Raw genomic sequence first — 12,414 nt, forward strand, 5'->3', positions numbered from 1 at the left:
CATCTATTTTTTTATCAAAATTTCCTAAAAAAATTGAATTTTTAACTAAAATAAACATGGGATAAGAAAAGAATTTGGGTACTTAGTTTATTGCCAAGCTCATAGAATTTGCAATACGAGAATCATTAAGCCCCTGTTTCGGCCACATTTTTATAAGAAATTTTATTTTGGAATATTGAGTTTTTGGAGAATACGTGGTAGGAAGAAAAATGAAATGTTTTTAATTTACGTGTAAAATTTGATAGTCCAAGAATAACTAACCAAAATGGGAAAAAGTAGATTTTTTGAAATGTTTTTGAAAGAGTTAATCTAAATTCAAGCGAGAATAAATGACTTAATCAAGCAAATATGCAATCCAAGCTTTTGGTGACTTCAAACAAGGAGCATCAATTCTTATACAATATTGAGTTTTACAAGACCTCAATACAATCACACAAATTTGAAAAATAATTTTACAATTTGAACATCTCTTTTAATAAATGACACACAATGAATTAAATTCTAAGAGGTGGTAACGCTTCAATGAATTTGCAATAAATGAAGTTCAACTATTAGATGAGAAAATTTTGATGAAAAGATGATTCAATCAATCGAGAGCTTTCACAAGAATATCCCACTTTGACCCCGTTAGTTCTAATTCGAAAGGTTTTTAAATGGATGGACTTTTGAAAAATATTTGTAACTAACCCTAACCTTTCAAGATAAAAGATACTTTTCAAGTTCAAATATCATTTTTATATTTAATCAAATTATTGCATTAGAATGACTTTTAATACACTATTATTTTTAATGAATAGATGGATTTTGAGCCTAAGCATTCATTATCAAATATCAAAGTGTTAGTACCTTTACAAAAATCGAAGAAATCAAGTCCTTGATCTTGCTTCGAAGTTTGGCTCTTAAGTTCTTGATTGTGTGATTTCGATCTTGACCTCCTTCTTGAGCCCGATTTGTGAGGATAGCTTTTGATCTTTTGACAATAATCAATCAATTTTTCATAGTGTGCTTTGAAATACTATAATCATTTAAATTCAACTTGTTATTAAAAAAGATTAACCTGTTTGTTATAATCAAAACTTTAATGTTATAGTTATCATAGGTCAACAATATTGTTTTGTAAAACTTTGCAAGATAAAGAGAGTTGATTTGTTTTAAGTTTGATGGGATGTTCGAATTTTCTGCCTATGACCCTTTGATATGCTTAGTGCCGTACCTATATTTCGTGGAGCCTGAGGCGAATTCAGAATTTGGGCCCCTAAGTCAAGCAAGAAATCCATTTTTTATCGTCCGTTGTTCTCAATCATTAAATTTTTCGATGTTCGTTCCTTCTCTTTTCTTTCTTGTTATTGAGGTACGTATCCATATCTCCAGTTTGGCTTTGAATTAATGCCTCTACTTTTTCTCTCTTGTTCTTTTCTTTCTTGTTATTAAGGTACATATTCATATCTCCAGTTTGGCTTCAAATTAATGCCTCTACTCTTTTTCTCTTCTTCTTTTTTGAGCTCCAAACACATAGTTAGAAGCCATGATATTTGACTCAAGTCACTCAACAACTAATATTTACTAAATTGTAAAATTAGAACAAGAATTACACCAATCAACTCTCCTGGAGTTTCACAAAATGTTAACAAATTAAAATTAATGAAATGCAAGCAATAACTTGAGTTTATAAGATTATTTCATAGCAGTCAACAATACATACTAATAAATAAGCTTTTGTGACTCATTTAAAAAAAAAAAAAAAAACTATTCCACCTATTTTAATTAAAAAAAATGGAGGCCAAATGTGGGCTAAATAAATCTAAAACTCATAAAGTGAAGTAGAAAACAGTTTTCCACAAGGTCAAATAAAATTATATTTGTACAAAATAAATCTTGCTAAATTAATCCAACCAAATTGCAACTTTTATTAATGCAAAAGTAAACAAATGGAGGGGGCTTTTATTAATGCAAAACTACACAAATGGAAGGGGTGGGGGGTGGGGGGACATATCCAAATCGTAATTATATCTTTGCTTCTCTTAACTTCAAAGATAATTAGATAAATGTAAAAAAACAGAAGAAATTAAGCTACCAAAAGTATATTTTAAGTGAAAAATCAACAACAAGTGTTCACCTAAACCATAAAATTGTTAATTGAAACCCTCTTCAACTTGAAGCTTTGCTTGCAATTTTTCAATAAACTGCGTAAACCCACCAAATAAACCTTCGAATTTTCAATTCCAAGCAAGACCCAGAAAGTAAAAGATTACTAATAACAAGAAAAAGGGAAAAGATTAACCCTTAAAAGTCAGAAATAGTTACCTTGTTTCACATGGAAGAAATAGCTCCAAAACAAGAAATAAATGAATTTTTGCTACACGAGCTAAAAAACAGATATCCACAAATCTAAAGAGAGAAAAGAGAAACAAAACTAACTGAAATTTGATTGCTAATGGAATAATGCACCGTTGTTCTCTAGTATCAATTCCGATCTGTTTTGATTTCTCGGGAATTTTGCTGTTTTGATAGATTCCGATCCGTTTTGATTTTTGCCCTTATGAAGCATCACAATATTTTGGGCCAACTCTTATAAATGGCTTAGTGGGTTAAAAAAAAAAAAAGGAGAAAGGAAAATTTTGGGCCCCTTCAAAAGCTGGGCCTAAGGTGGAGGCCTCTTGGGCCTCTCCCCCGATATGAACAAAATTTTTGATGATTTTTCTTCCCCCCCTTCCTTTTTTTTTTTTTTTTTTTTGTTTATACAAGAAATGCCATCCGCTAGGAGTAATAACCATGCTTTTGTAAAAATTCTCTAATAAATCTAGGATAGGTATTTTCTTCCAAACTAGCGATCGACATCCAACCCATATATTTGAAATACTTTTCAATATTAAATGTGGGGAACTTCAAAAGTAAAATTGGCAAAATCAACGTTCTTATCGATGAGAATGGAAATAGGGGGAATTTGGAGTGGACACACACAGTGAAGGAGAGGAGAGGGAAGAAATGAAGAAGAAAGGTCTGTATTTAAAATTCTAAAATCGCACCTTTCGGACATCCACTAAAAGTAACTGGAATTTTCTACCAAACCGAAAGCATGTATCTAGACGTCCACCCCTTGCTCGTTTCCAATCTGGACATCCCCTTCTCAATCCCTGATGTCCGCTTTGTGTTTTTAATGAAAATAAATAAATAAATAAAAATAAAAATTTGATGACAAAGTAGTATTAAAAGTATTTCACATAAAATCAACAATTTTGTGATCATTAAAATACACATACAATTTAGCCATATAATTCAAATTCATCAATAATTCCCATACTTCTTCAAATGTCCAAAATCTATCAAGTGTTAGAGGTTTAGTGAGAATATCAATCAATTAGTTTTTTCCTGTATTCACAACCTATTGTATAATATCCTCCCTTGGTGCATGATTTCTTAAAAAGTAATGTCTAATTTTAATGTGTTTAGTTCACGGGTGTAAAATAGAATTTTTTGATATGGTACTCGTGTTATAAAACGTGATAGGTATATGGTCAAATGACAAGTGATAATCACTAAGGGTTTGTTTCATCCATAGAACTTGCACACAACATCTAATGCCCAAGATATATTCGGCTTCAACGATAGACAATGCCACGGAATTTTATTTCTTGCTAAACCACGGCAAAGCCTAGAAAATGACATGTTCTGCTAGTGCTCTTATGATCAATTATGCAATTGGCTCAATCAGGATCTGAATAGCTAAGTCAATGTGGGTGCTCTTTGGATACTGAAGACCTTGCGTTCTTGCACCACAAAGGTATCGAAATATTTGTTTCACAGCACTAAGGTGTGATTTTTTAGGATTTGATTGAAATCTAGAAAATGAATATACACTAAACATAATATTGAGTCTACTTGCGGTTAAGTAAAGAAAGGATCCAATCATACCTCGATATTTAGTTATATCAATGAAAGTACCTTGATCATCGTTGTCCAATTTTATGTGAGCTCATTGGAGTGTTCATTGGCTTCAATTCTTTTATTTCTAACCTCTTGAGCATGTCCAATATGTAGTTGTTTTGACTAATGAATATTCAACCATTAGTTTATTTAATTTGGAGTCCAAGAAAAATTTGAGTTCCGTCATCATGCTCATTTCGAGCTCCTTGCTTATATAGTTAGGAAATACTTGTACCGAAGATAAAATCATCAACGTAAAGTTGAACAATAATCATTTCATTTTTATTAATTTTGATAAAAAGTGTCATATCGGCTTTATCCATTGAGAAATTGATCGAAAATAGAAACTTGCTCAATCTTTCATACTAAGCTCTGGAGCTTGCTTTAAACCATGAAAGCTTTTCCAAGTTTTAAAATATGATCTGGATACTTATGATCTTTAAAATTGGGAGATTGTACAAAGACTTCTTGTTGTACAAAGACTTCTTATTGTATAAAGCCATTTATAAATTTACTCTTAACATTCATTTGATAAAGAGTGAAACTTTTATGGCAAGCAAATGCAAGAAGCATTTGAATAGATTCTAGTCTAGCGACCAATACAAATGTTTCCTCAAAATCGATTCATTCTTCTCGATTGTGACCTTGACCACTAATTTAGCCTTATTACGTATAATTATCCGACTTTCATCTTGTTTGTTTCTAAAGACCCATTTTGTACTAATGACGATTTGATCATTTGGTCTAACGACTAAATCCCAAACATGATTTCTTTCAAATTTGATTTAGTTCTTCTTGGTTATATAGAATCTAGAATTTATCAAACTTGGCTTTTTAAAGTTCTTTGGTTCAATTTGCGAATTAAATGCACAGCTATTGAAATGATTTCTCAAAAAATTCAATTAGTAATATTTTTGGATGGATCACCAATAATAAGTTCTTTTGGTGAGAAAAAACCCCTCCACTCTTTAGGTAGAGTATGATTATTTTGTATTTAAGAAGGTTCTATTTCTCCTTGTTGAATATTTGCTTTTTCTTCATGTTGACCTTTAGGATCATCATTGTTTTAAACTTGGATGTCCATTTGTTCAAAAGGAATCTCTAATTCTACATCGTCAACGATACCTTTTTATTTATTTATTTATCAAGAGTTTTAGTTTTATCAAAAGTAACATGCATAGATTCTTCAACGACTAGAGTTCTTTTACTAGAAACTCTATAAAGTTTGCTAGTCGATGAATATCCTAGAAAGATTCAATATCGAATTTTGAATTAAAATTTCCCAAAATTTCTTTTGTGTTTAAATAAAATATTTGCAACCAAATAATTTGAAATAACAAATATTTGGAACTCTATCTTTCCAAAGCTCATAGGGAGTTTTTATTTTTTTTAGACTAACTAAAACTCTATTAATGATGTAGCAAGCGGTGTTAATGGCATTGGAACAAAAAATATTTTGGTAGGCTATTTCATTAAGCGTAGACCTAGCTATTTCTTGCAATGTTCGATTTTTTCCTTTCTCCTACACCATTTTTGCGAGAAGTTCGAGGAGCCAAGAAATTGTGATCATATCCATTTTCATTGCAAAAATGATCAAATACAAAGTTGTCAAATTCTCCACCATGATCACTTCCAATAATTGTAATAGTATATCCATTCTTTTTGAACCTTTTACAAAAATGTTTAAATACACTCAAAACTTCATTTTTTAGGTTAAAAAATAGAATCCAAATAAATCTAGAAAAATCATTGATAATGACGAATGCATAATGTTTTTTACTCAAGCTAATAGTTCTGGATGATCCAAAAAGTTCCTTACGGAGAAATTGTAATTTTTGTTTCATTGAAGAATATTGCTTTAATTTAAAGGAGCTCATTACTTGTTGTCTAAATTGACATGGATTACAGATTTTGTCTTTCTCAATTTTCAATTTTGGCAAACATTTAACAGAGCCATTTTTGAAAGTTGGACGATGCTAACATGACCTAATCTTCTATGCCACAGCCAAGTATCATATTTTAAACTTAACAAACATTTTTCATTACTTTCAAATGCAATATTTATGATATAAACATCTTTAGTTCGATTTTCTATAAACATTACTTTTTTGATGTAGCATCCTTAATAAAACATTTGGAAGAATCAAATTTAATATAATAACATTTATCACATAATTGACTAATACTTACAAGTTATGTTTGAGGTTATCTATTAATAAAAATTCTCAATAGAGGTAGATGAATGATTACCAATGTTTTCAATGTCAATGATTTTTCCTTTAATGCTCTTAGAGAATGTTACAATAAACACAAAATGTGAATGTATTTATAGAGTTAGAGGAGCAAAAATATTTGTGAAATTGGACAAGAATCTGGACGTCCGTTTCCATGTTCGGATTATGAAGTTACCTGTTGCGTGCCAGAAGTCAGAACAATCAATAAAATGATCATTACAAGAATTGGACATGCACTGGACGATCTAGATTCTTTAACCAGGCATCTGCCTTTCATAAGTTTTGTTCGTTTTTGTTTGATCCGACGTGAATGTTTTTGAATGGTATTTTCAAACTATGATCTAAGTTCAATTTTATAATCAGTTTTGCTTTTGATAAAAATATTTTCTGCAAATGATGACCGAAATAGCTTTTAGTGCATAATAATGGTTTTTGAGCTTTTATCGTTTGTTGCTAAAAATTGAAGCGTATATACCTTTACAATTGAGTAGAAATGTTTAGTCCAATAAACTTTCTTTGACATTTGACTTTTGTAGCTCTTGTCTCAAACGATTTGACTTGAATGCTTGACTTCAATCTTGATCTTCATTGCGAATCTGATTCTTGATCTTTTGGCAAAGATTGTTCAATTTTAATGTTGAATGCTTCAAAAACTATCATAACTTAAAATCAATTGTTAGAAAATAATATTATCTTGTTTGTTCAATCAATATATAAATACTTGTTGCTTGCCGTTTTGTCAAGATTTTTGGCTCCTTAAATAAAATTAACAGATTTCAAATGTGATTTTACTGTTATTTTCTACAGAGCTTTTAAATTTGAATGCTAGATGGTTAAAAATTGAGGGTTTGAATAATAAATATATTTGGGAATTATGACACTACAAAATCTGATATTTAGACAATCAAAGGGCTGATTCATGAAAACACGTAGAAATATTAGAGGAAAACAACTAAGAAGGAGTGGAGAATTCTAATTCAACGCATCAGGATAGCGAAGTTCACTTAGATCTGCGAAATGTATTTACCAATATCATAGAACCGTAATCAAAAAAATATTTTCGTTCTTTGATTCTAGTATTATAGCTCTGATTCTGAAAACCCCAAGATCTGAAAGAACCTGAGTCAAACTTCACAGCAAAATAATATTGATTCACTGCAACTAATCAACATAATCCAAACACTAAAACGTAAAAGAAACACAAACAACAACTGAAACTAAATTGAAAACGAGAAAAATAGAAATAAACAACATAAAACTAAAAATTTAATTAAAAAAACGAACAAAGGGAAGAAAACTTACCCTTTGAAGGTCACAACAACGGTTTGCTGGGGCAAGGCTCCGGGAGTCGGAGGGAGACATAACTTACGAAGGATATGGTTTGCTTAGCTATTGCCATATTGCATTTGATTTTGGAATTCAATTGGGGCAACAACTTGGCAAGTATATTATACGGATTGAACTCTGCTGCACTGTCAGAAGAAAAGCAATAGAAGCTCTTACTGACCCTCACATTTGGGGATGGGTCCACTTCTTCCTTCCAATTATTTGTTCATGTGAGCCTCGGCTTTGTGAGTATTGTCAAACCCCATGTCAAAATTTTTTTGCTACTTCAACATTTTCCATACGGATAATGATACACTCTATAATAGTGTCCATAATGATACACTCTATAATAGACTTTCAAAATCTCATATCCATTTTAAAAGAATTAAATAATGTGATTTAATTCCCTTGCCTCAAAACCCTCCCTTCATCCATCTAGATCTCATTTTACGTTTAACAGATCCCTCTCATCCAAAACTCCTTCGACCAAATGCGAGTGAACAAGCACTAGACCAATTGAACGCTGTATCTTTAGATCGATAGCGGTTTTAACTCAATCGCCGTATCATTACCGTGCCTAGTTTTAAAATGGATTTTGTTTCTTTTTGGATGGATAACAATAATTTTCTCGAGCGTTAGTTTCTAGAATTCTTGCATCTTTTTTATACTATGCATTGTTTGGATATTTATATATATATATATATATATATATATATATATATATATATATGAACTTTCACCCGACCATTTCACCTAACATTGAATCAGGGAATTTTAGTTTCTACATTAAATGGGTGAATTTTATTCTAGAAGTTGCTATATGTTGGAAGCCATCTCAGAAATCTTTGCTACGTAATATAGGAATTTGTCATAGTTTGAGTTTTCTATGTATTGATAGCATATATTGAATGATAATTGAAGCATATAGTGCTGAAAAAATGAGTAAATGACTCACTTTTTGCAAAATTTTCAATGGGACCCTTTGGTCCAATTTGGAAGCTCAAAGTGATCCGCATTTTTCTCCGTGAGAGCATCAAAATCATATATTTGTCAAAATTGATGAATGGATGAATGAGAAATTGGAGCTCAAAGTTGACCATTGAAAGATGATTTATGTGGAAAAAAATGAGTTTGTCCCACATAGGAAAAATATGAAAATAAGAACTACTTTAAATATGGTTGCACAATGGAAGGGTGCAATCATGTGTAGTATAGAGACTCTCTCAAATTGCACGAGCAAGGGGTACAAATTCCGAATAGAAATTACCTTCGGACTTTGAACTTGTTGCGGGCGTGACCTGCGTACACGAATGTCTGACCGAACGGAGCAAAAATTGGTCCGTTTGGAGTGTTCACGCTTTGCAATTTTTTGCTTTCTCCAACTTACCTTTAAGTTTCCGAAAACTGCCAAAACTCCCATAAATTGAAACAACTCCAATGTTTATTACTATGGTTTTAATATGCAAATTTAAACTCATATTAAAGATCATTTTTCCAACAGTTCCAGCACATACGAGAAATCTCTTTTCTAGTAATTCCAGGTAACACGAAAATAGGAGAAAAACATTCTTCATATTCTGATTCTGAAAAAGTTGATCTGTCTGCATCTCGTTTCTGTTCAGCGTTGTCGTTGTGCTGATATTGTTCAGACAATAAATCAGTTTGTTGAAGTAATATCTGTGGTGCTCAGATTCTACGAGTTTTACCGTTATATCTTGGGAAACAGACGCTCGGATTAGATCTCAAGCACTTATGGTGAGGGGGCGAATTTGTTTTAAGAAAACAGTGTTCACACAGGCCTCGGGTTGAAAATTTGTCAGCTATTTATTTTGTATTTACGCCTTTGCAATTTATTCTTGCAGATTTATTTATTTAGCGATTTAGATGTTTACAATTTACTTGATTCATATATTTTACAGTTTACTTGTTTGTTATATTTATTTAGCGATTTACAGTTGACTTGTTTGTTATATTTCACAGTTTACTTGTTTCTTGCTAAAAGTTGTTAAATACAATTTAGTATATGTTAGTTGCATATATGGTATTTAATCTCTCATTGTATGTATATGAATTGGGTATAACCAATATGTGCCAAATAGAATATGATGCAAATATAGTATGTTGTAAATACGGTATGCTGCATATACAGTAAGTTGTAAATACGGTATGCATAAATACAGTATATTGCATATATGGTATGCGTAAATCCAACATGTAAAGTGCATATACGGTATGAATAAATTCGATTTCGTCCACTACACTAAACTCGAACATATAGTTCGTAGTTCATACTTTGAATGAGAAATTTCTCCAAAGCATATTGTGTATCTTGAATTGTAAATTGAAGTTATTATACTTGCAATTATATTAAGCAATGGCTGGGAAAGACGTGGTATCAGCACAGTTGTCAACAACTTGGGCATTGATTGTCGGGCTATCCAAAAGAAATAAAGAAAAATAAAAAACTACGTCCAAATTGTTTTAAGGGATTTGTAAAAATGAAGGAGGTGGAGAAGAGGATGAAAACATAAGCTGAATATTCTTGTATTGTACTAAAGATGGAGGGTATTTGATCGGAATTATGTGAACACATCAAAGAAGAAACCCTTGCAATTTGAAGGACAATCTACTGGCATTTGTGATGGAATTCAATCAAGTTGCATTGGGTCGTGTCAAAATCAAGCTAAAACACTAATTGACGACTTGTTGAAAAGTGTTGCCGAGTTAAAGATCAAAGGAGAGGATGTGCAGATATAATTCAACTTAATTATCCAGAAGGGAAAAGTAAAATCGGAAGATGACGAGAAGCAAAAGCGTAGGGAGTAGCATTGATGTTTATGTTTGTGAAACTTATGCAATCAGAGATATCAATCAAACTTATGTTTACGTTTATGCTTATTCTTGGTTACCAGTATTCTCTACATCTACGGCGGTTGAGAAAATCAATGTGGTTTTGCATCTGTCCCCCGGACGCAATTTGTGATGTTCATGATGGATACTGTTCTCTCAAAAGCTATGAAATGAATACATTTGTAAATTGTAGACTACACAAACATTTTGAAAGCATAGTATCCAGTGAAGATATAGGACTGAGAAGCAAGTCTAAATTCATATTATTTAATGAATTTTATTTATTCACTAAGACATTTGCATAAACATAAGAATTAAACTAGACTAATTTGCATTTTATCAAAGTTTATGCTGTCCAACAGATGGTATGTAAGTTATTGGCACAACCTGAACTCATGCTATATCATCTACGTAATAATTTTTTTTTTATTCATACATTTGAGAATTCCAACATTTCCAACACAAGTGAAACTAAACCCAATTACAATGACATGTTCTACATCAGTTTTGAAATAGACATAAACAAAAACAAAAGTTGCCACTTATAGGAAATCAAAAATAGGCAACATGTTCCATTTATGCTTCCATCATGTTCCACATCCCCAAATTCCAACATTTCTTACAAACTTGCTGTAACTTCCACGCTTTCTTGAATCCCAAAAAGTTGAGGTGCTTGAAAAGATAATACATTATGTACTTGGGCCTCTTCAACATTTGTAGTGTTTGCAACATTGTCCTTTAGCCTACTATACCTATTTGGAACTGTTGATTTGACAAGAGTACATGATGCAACGAAAAAGTCAATTAAACTTTTATGAAATGATTATCGCATTAAAAGGCAAAAAATACTGATGAAATGTTTAGACCTTTTTGCAACCCTTTGATTTCTTTGAATTCATCTCCAACGAACTTTTTTTGTGTAGGTTTTTTGGTGCATCTTTTCTTTTTGTCAATTTTGGATCCAAAATGTTTAGGCTTTCATGATTTCAAGCTTCAAATCCATAAACTCTCAAGCTATTACATTTTGATTTAGACTATTTATTTGTTTGAAATTCAATCCACCCCGGTAGATTCATGGTCCGTTCTTCATTTGCCACTACCTAGTCTGCCATCACATTTTGATTTAGACTATTTGTTTGTTTGAAATTCAATCCACCCCGGTAGATAGATAGTCCGTTCTTCATTTGCCACTACCTAGTTTGCCATCTTGGTAAAAGCCATGCACAACTATTCATATGGCAATTATTCGACAGTAGAAACCAAACCATCTTACATAGTTGGGACCCGCATGTATAGTCTACTGACATCACTCCTCCATCTCTTCAAAATATACTTATGGGGAAGCAATGAAACGTCATTCTAAATTAAAATTGAGATTTTGTGTTTGCAAATGATACCTTGAAAACTCATACAAATGACAATTAAACTCTGTTTCAATTTTGGGTGGAGGATTCAAAGAAGTACTTACCTATGGTTTCATCGACCTTCTCGACTACAATTAAAACTTACATACCGTACTATCCCATCATCTCTCCTCTTTGTATATTATTTTCTAATAGAAAATCATACTTGATAAGTGTATCTCTTATAGAATTCAAATGCCTAGGTCTCGTCCTCAAATTTCATACCAACCTTAGGCACAACAATTTAATTTCCTCGACCTAACATTTCCTCGGCCAATCTATTGTCACGCACAAAATCAAATGAGTTAGCCTCCACTCTTGCAAGAATAACGTTTCACATAATCAGACGAGTTAACAGTATTCAAGTGCATTTGTAAGCAATAACATTGAAGGCAATATAGACAACATAGCTGAAACAATTGCTTTAAATTCACAGCATGCTTCAGAAAAATAGTAGGCAAATTCACATCACATTACAAGAATTGTTGTGAAATCTGAAGAAATTGGATTCAGGTAATGGAAATTGTTGTAAAATCTAAAGAAATTATATTAGGGTAACCAACCATACTACTAAAACTCAAGGTTTATTCATTCTTATATCATTAACCAATTTTCTATATGTGATGCTTTATATACCAAATTGTTAATTCTAGAAAAGGTACTCGAATAAACAAAGC

The sequence above is a fragment of the Olea europaea genome, chromosome 22 (genome assembly GCF_002742605.1).
Source record: "Olea europaea var. sylvestris chromosome 22, O_europaea_v1, whole genome shotgun sequence".
Classification (NCBI taxonomy): domain Eukaryota; kingdom Viridiplantae; phylum Streptophyta; class Magnoliopsida; order Lamiales; family Oleaceae; genus Olea; species Olea europaea.